We start from the raw sequence: 8,338 nt of genomic DNA on the forward strand, positions 1-8,338 counted from the left end.
AAAAGCTAACATTTGTTGTTTGTCCTAAATGTTTTTTCTTGGTCTCTCTGCTCCTTTGCCATCTAGTGGTGAAAAATAGAATATAGGATAAACCCGGGAAAACTAGACACAAACATGCTTCTTTTTCTTTCTTTATTTGTCTTACTGACACAATTTTGGATCTGTCTTTAAACAAATCTAGTTATATGTACATTGAAGGATTTAAATGAGCTTCCCAGATGATGATGTGAACTACATAGGGGCGTTAGATTGTATCAATTTGCTATTAAATATAGAAAAAATGCTGGGTTTCACTCAATTCCTTTATGTTGTCGCAACACAGATCGGTTAAGTTAACTTAAGTTTTTACAAATTTAAGTGGATTAAACATAAAACAGTTATGCTCATTTTAAGTAGTAGGAAGAACATGCAAAAATAAAGTTTTGAGTGTATATACATTCACCGGCCACTTTATTAGGTACGCCTGTCCAACTGCTCATTAATGCAAATTTCTAATTAGCCGATTACAAGGCACCAACTCAATGCATTTAGGCATGTGGACATGGTCAAGATGATCTGCTGCAGTTCAAACCGAGCATCATAATGTGGAAGAAAGGTGATTTAAGTGACTCTGAACGTGGCATGGTTGTTGGTGCCAGATGGGCTGGTCTGAGTATTTCAGAAACTGCTGATCTACTGGGATTTTCACGCACAACCATCTATAGGGTTAACAGAGAATGGTCAGAAAAAGAAAATATCCAGTGAGTGACAGTTCTGTGCGCAAATGTCTTGTTGATGCCAGAGGTCAAAGGAGAATGGCCAGACTGGTTCGAGCTGATAGAAAGGCAACAAACAGTTACTCAAATAACCGCTCGTTACAACCGAGGTATGCAGGAGAGCATCTCTGAACGCACAACACGTCCAACCTTGAGGCGGATGGGCTGCAGCAGGAGAAGACAACACTGGGTGCCACTCCTGTCAGCTAAGAACAGGAAACTGAGGGTACCAAAATTGACAAAAGAAGATTGGAAAAACGTTGCCTGGTCTGATAAGTCTCGATTTCTGGTGTGACATTTGGATGGTAAAGGCAGAATTTGGTGTCAACAACATGAAAGCATAGATCCATCCTGCCGTGCATCAATGGTTCAGGCTGGTGATGGTGGGGTAATGGTGTCGGGGATATTTTGTTGGCACACTTTGCGCCCATTAGTACCAATTGAGCATTGTGTCAACACCACAGCCTACCTCAGTATTGTTGCTGACCATGTCCATCTCTTTATGACCACAGTGTACCCATCTTCTAATGGCTACTTCCAGCAGGATAATACACCATGTCATAAAGCGTGAATCATCTCTGACTGGTTTCCTTAACATGACAATGAGTTTACTATACTCAAATGGCCTACACAGTCACCATTACTCAATCCAATAGAGCACCTTTGGGATGTGGTGGAACGGGAGATTCGATCATGGATGTGCAGCCGACAAATCTGCCGCAACTGTGTAATGCTATCATGTCAATATGGACCAAAATCTCTGATCAATATTTCCAGTACCTGTTAAATCTTTTCCACAAAGCTTTAAGGCAGTCCTGAAGGCAAAAGGGGTCCAACCTGGTACTAGTAAGGTGTACCTAATAAATTGGCCGGTAATAGTAATAGTCGGTTCATGCAATGAAGTCATATTTTGTTCGACTAGACATGCTAGAAAGTATTTTATAATATTTGTGTGTTCATATGTGGTAAATAACTGTACAACATTGTGTTCAGTGTAGCATAGATTATTACAACACTCTTTGGATCATCTATAATAAAAGTGTTCAGTCAAAAAAAAAAGTGTGGCACTCAAATTACCGTCTCACCTCTCGGAAAGACTTATTAATAATTAAACACATTCAGGGCGACGCGGTGGCGCAGTAGTGCTGTCACCTCACAGCAAGAAGGTCGCTGGTTCGAGCCTCGGCTGTGTCAGTTGGCGTTTCTGTGTGGAGTTTGCATGTTCTCCCCGTGTTTGCATGGGTTTCCTCCGGGTAAAGGGACTTGAAAAGAAAATGAATAAATTAATAAACACATTCATTTGGATGAACAAATTTTGATGGCAACATATATCATCTTTCTTATTTATTACGGAATATTGCTTGTAATATGACGTCAATATTCATGCCTGGTGGAGAAAAATATCATATTTATTGGAGTAAGGGGTTTGGTATGGTTAAGATAAGGCTACTAAACTACTCAATTCCAACCAACAGCATATTTTCCTTGATAAAATCTTAATGCAAACTTCATAAAACTTGTAAAAGCTGCGTTAATTTCACGTTGAATACATCTGGATGTATAAATGCATGTATTATGAAACGCCCCAGTAATGATAATAACCAAACGTTGAATCATACTTAAAACCAGTCTCTCAGGTTTAAAAGACATGTGATAGAGTAAATATGGATGACATTTACCTCAATACGATGTACTTTTAATGAGAAACTTTGTCAAATTACTGCATTAATTGTTGAAGAAACTTGTCATTTTGTATTATTTTGTGAGATAATAATTTACAGGTCTGCATAAACGTTCATCATTATATTTACCTTATCAGGCTCAATGGTTCCAGGGATGTTGCAAAAAAAAAGAAGTGATTTACAGTTGTTATATAAAACGTAAGAAAATGAGGAATTAACAAAACACCTAATATATTTTCATACAGAAATACAGCCTTGCTATGTAAATATGCTAGGCTAACAGACTTTTTTTGCGGCATTTACATATTATTTGACTTGCTTGCTTCTATTGCCTCATTTGTATGTCTCTTTGGATAAAAGTGTCTACTAAATAAATAAATGTACAGCTGAATCACTGACAGACAGTGCATCTCCAAAGTCATAGATAATTGCCTCATTGCCATCAGTTTCTATGGGCCTCTACACAAAGAATATGAAAGAAAATCAAGTAGGCAGATTTAAACTAAAATATGAACATCTATATCTAAAATAGACTGCTACAGATGATTTCACTAAACACACAACAAATAAATGCGTTAGCTAAAAAACATAAAAAATGCACCATAGTTTAAAAGCTAAAGCCACACTGTTTTAATACACACAAAAAACAAAAATATTTAAAAGTAAAGCAATTTCTTTGGGAGTTTATATCTTTGTGTTTTCTATAACCAGAAGTTGTGCAATGTTCTTGTAGGAATGGGTTTTAAACCACAGCGGTTCGAACTGTAGTTCTGCCGAATGACTAAAAAGTTATCAGTATTGATGGTAAAAAACTGTACATTCTAGTCAAACCCTTCTTCTGCAATCTTATATCAGTATTGATAGCTATAAATGTGGGAGAGCGTTGATATTATGTGATTGTATTGTATTGCAATATGGAACAGTTAATGTGTTGATGTTAAATCAAAAGTAATTCATAAATACTTGAAAATGAGATGATTTAATGACAATAATTCTTTATGGTTACAACTGAATTAGTTACAAAATAACTGTATAAAATGATCAAATATGAAATGATAAAACATATGATATAAATTGTACCCAGCTTAAATGTAAAATTAAAGTTACCATAGGTAGAAGGAGAGACACAGGGGGAGGGAGAAAGAGACAAAAAGAGCAGGCCCAGAAGGAAAAGCCAGGCCAGGAAAAGAAAAGAGGCAGAGCAGCGTTTTACCACCTATTTTGTATCTTTCTTGACCATGTGACTAAAGCCCAAAATGCTGAGACATTCAAACTGACCAATCAACATGTGACCACATCGTAAAACCCCCAGAGTCCACACATCAGGCTCTGATCTTATCAGTATCTGCCTTTGGAGTCAGTATGGAACTTCTTGAGTCAAAAATACATGTTTTGTCATGTAAACAAACGCATATAATAATTTTGCCTCTTACATTCTGAAAACACATTGACTTTTACTGTAAATACTGACTGTCCCAAGATGGTGGACATGTTGACTTGTCTGGAGCAGTGGCATCTACATTTTCAAGTGTCAAATTCCCAGTTCAAAAATTGACTTTACTTTAACAATACATCCAAACTTTAAACAGTAAAAATTAAGCATTAATGATATTTAAAAAGGTAAAAAAAATTTTTTTTTAAAGTTTACAGAGCATCCGGAAAGTATTCATAGCACTTCACTTTTTCATGTTACAGATTTATTCCAAAATGGATTAAAATTCCTTTCCTCAATTCTATACACAATACCCCATAATGACAATGTAAAAAAAAGATTTTGAAATTGCAAATTTATATATATAAACACATCTTACGCACACACACGTACATAAGTATTCACAGCCTTAGCGCAGTACTTTGTTAATGCACCTTTGGCAGCAATTACAGCCTCAAGTCTTTTTGAATATGATGCCACAAGCTTGGCACACCTGTCTTTGAGAATTTTTGCCCATTCCTCTTTACAGTCCCTCACAAGCTCTATCAGGTTGGATGGGAAGCGAGGGGGTACAGTCATTTTCAGATCTCTCCAGAGATGTTCAATAGGATTTAGGTCTGGCCTTTGGCTGGGCCACTCAAGGACATTCATTGAGTTTGTTGTGAAGCCACTCTATTGACATTTCTCCCCAGTCTGAGGTCAAGAGCACTGTGAAGCAGGTTTTCATTCAGGATGAATCTGTACATTGCTGGATTCATCTTTCCCTCTATCCTGACTAGTCTTCCAGTTCCTGCTGCTGAAAAACATCCCCACAGCATGATATTTTGTTTCTTATGGTCTGAGAGTCCTTCAGATGGCTTTTGACAAATTCCAGGCGGGGAGTGGCTTCCGTCCGGCCACTCTACCATAGAGGCCTGATTTGTGGATTGCTGCACAGATGGTTGTCCTTCTGTAAGTTTCTCCTCTCTCCACAGAAGAATGCTGGAGCTCAGACAGAGTTACTATCAGGTTACTGATCACCTCCCTGACTAAGGTCCTTCTTCCTGGATAACTCAGCTGAGATGGCCGGCCAGCTCTAGGAAGCGGGACCTTATATAGACAGGTGTATGCCTTTTCAAATCAGGTCTAATCAACTGAATTTACCACAGGTAAACTCCAATTAAGCTGCTGAAACATCTCAAGAATGAACTTCAGGGCAAAGGCTGTAAATTCTTCTGTAAATGTGATTATTCAGGTTTTTTATTTTAATAAACTTGCAACAATTTCAAAAACTCTTTTTTCACATTGTCATTATGGGGTTTTGTGTGTAGAATTTTGAGGAAATTAATGAATTTAATCCATTTTGGAATAAGGCTGTAATATTAAAAAAAAAAAGTGACGCACTATGAATACTTTCCGGATGCTCTGTATATATTTGGAGTTTTTATAACCAGAAACTTTGCAATGTTGTGAAAACTCATTAACTTTTACTGTGAATATTGACTGTTCCAAGATGGCGGACATGTTGACGCGTCTAGAGCAGTGACGTTTACATATCCAAGTGTCAACTCCCAGTTCAATTATTGGCTTTACTCTAACAATGTATCCAAACCTCATACAGTGAAAATGAAGTGTGTTGCTCTTAATTATAAACAGACCATTTGTAAAATCGGAATCCTACATTATTTGCAATACTGTGAGCGCTCTTTCAGACTCCGAACGCGTATCCTGGCATAACGGTGTTTATAAAGCGGACATGCACTAAATGGATTTGGATTAGTGCTCTGTCACAGTGTGACCTCTAAGACTCTCTGTGATTTGACCTGGATTTCTTTCTTTATGCCTCTTCCAGTTCTGCTGGCCTTATCTGGCAAACAAGCCTGCTAATCTGATCACGCAAATCCTTCTCTACATCAATCTACAGCTCTGTGCAGTACTCTGGCCTGTGAGACGTGTCACTGTATGGCTGAGGCTCAAAACCAGGAAATGCTTGAGGGAAAAATAACTCAAATGCATTCACCGTTTCCCCCAAACTATTTTGAGGAAAAGATAAACCTGTCGATACTCTTTTCAGGTCAAGCAGGATATAAAAATAAACTAAAAGTAAACGTTAAGATTTTTAACTTTTAAGTTAAAATGATTACACTTCTATTTTGTTTTCCAGAAATGCCAGAAATGATACCTGTGAATGAGTTTATTAAAAAAAGATTTAACTTTGATGTTGACATGTATAGCTTTTGTTTAAATCTCCCAGAAACACTCGATCACTTATTTCATCTTGTGAACTTAATTGTAAATTCTGGCTTGACTTTTATACATGGCTTTCATTAAAGAAGAAGATATTTTCTTTTACAAATGTGATTTACATTTTTCTTTCTCTGATCAGGGTTCATTCACATTTTTACTATTAAAATCGCAAGACTTTTCCAGAAATTTCAAGTACATTTTCATGACGTAATGTCTACATGTACATGTAAAATAATAAGAAAAACAATGACGTTCAAATTTATTACAGTATATCATAGAACACGCAACAATCTATTTTGCTTAAATTTATTCTTATATCTCTGTAAAATTGATTTTGATCATGCTTACACAGCACTAACACTGTGAGAGCAAGTTTTTGGCCAAGGACAGAAAAGAAGTAAAGACAACTAAATTATATTCAAGTTAGGGCTGCACAATATATCATTTCAGCATTGATATCGTAATGTGTGCATCCGCAATAGTCACATCGCAGGATATGAAATGATGGGATTATAGTTTAATATAGAGTTTAATCATAATGGAGGAAAAGTTTATCATCTGCATGCATTTTTAAAGAGATAGTTTACCCAAAAATTACTTACCATTTTCATTACACCCTTCACATGTTTCAAACATTTATGAGATTTCTTTTTTTAAATGAACACAAAAAGAATATAATTTAATAACTTGTATGGTTTTGAAAAAAGTGAAGTGTGAGTAAATAGTGAGTACATTTTAATCTTTGAGTAAACTTTTTCTTTAAGGCCCGTGATTGTGTGAACATTTCAATATTTCAAATTTTAAAACATCCGGAAATTTTAATAAATATTAAATGATATACAATGAAGACTATGCAGTGCTCATTATTCAATATCTGTACCTGAATAGTGAATACCTGAAAACTATAATTCACTTTTGTCTTTGCTATATTTTATTCATCTATGCTTGTAATTTATTCGTTATTATTCGAGATTCACTCCTCTACAAAATCCCCCAATCAATGCAAATAAACCAGTTAATTCATCTGGTGAAATTGTATTCACATCGCAATATATATCACAGGAATTCGAAATATCATAATGTCAGATATTTCCAATATCGCACAGCCCTAATTCAAGTGTACAGATATTTGTTAAACTAATTTTCAAGACTTTTCCTAAAACTTTGTGGGTTTTTCTGTTTTTTCAAAACTTTTCCAGGCCTGGAAAATGCCATGTCAACATTCCATGACTTTTCCAGGTACTCCATGACAGTATAAACCCTGTCTGATGTGGTGAACTTTATTTTACTTTTGGGTAAATATCATATTCTATGTTGTAAATGGAAAAAAATGCAGGCCCTCTTTTAGGTGTTTTCTTTCTGAGTTAGTGAATGTTTTGTGGTGTACAATTTTTGCAACAACAACAAAAAAGAAATGCCAAAAATTGTGTAATTATAACTGTATGATTATAAAAACATATGACATGTATTATAAAAAACATTTTTAGTTTTCCAAAAATTCTAAATGATCAAAGGCTAAAATGATTACACTTCTATTTTGTTCTTCAGAAATGGCAAAAATCGTATAATGGGCTTTATCCACAGAGTTTTAAAGCCAACTTTAAACTTCCGGTGAAAGCTTAATGTGACTATTTTCAATTTCACAACATTGTTTTTACAGCATCGATGTTGTAATGTAAATACAATACATTGAGTTAAATAGGCATAAGCATTTATTTTGTTGTTCAAGCGTAAAATGTGATGAAAGATCATTGTAACCAGCACCCGTCAGCGAAGATCGCTGATTTTTCAATTGCTGAAATCAGATCTTAAACATAAAAAATGTGGTAATGGAAAGACAGTTCACCAGAGGCCCTTGGGCTGCCTGGCTGAAAATGATAAGTCTGTGTGCATATAGCCCATTATAACTTACACTTATGAAGTATAAACCATAGCAGTTTTTTTTGTTCTCCAAAAATTGGTGAAAAATTATTGTATAATGATAACTGCATTACATTTATTAGAGCATATAACAGTTGGCTATTTTTACCTGTAACAACTAGAATAAATTAGAATGAATGGATTTTCATTACATTGGTTGCTTAACTTTTCTGGAAACCTGTTTTTTTTTTTTTTTACAAAACATTACTCTGAAAAGTTTTACATATAGCCTACAAGTGCATTTTGAGAGCCTTAAAACCCTTGCAAAGTTTCATTTTCTAACAAAAGCATGTTGTCCTCAATGTTGTCGTCTTATTTTTACA

The sequence above is a fragment of the Danio aesculapii genome, chromosome 19, assembly GCF_903798145.1.
Source record: "Danio aesculapii chromosome 19, fDanAes4.1, whole genome shotgun sequence".
In the NCBI taxonomy this organism is placed as follows: domain Eukaryota; kingdom Metazoa; phylum Chordata; class Actinopteri; order Cypriniformes; family Danionidae; genus Danio; species Danio aesculapii.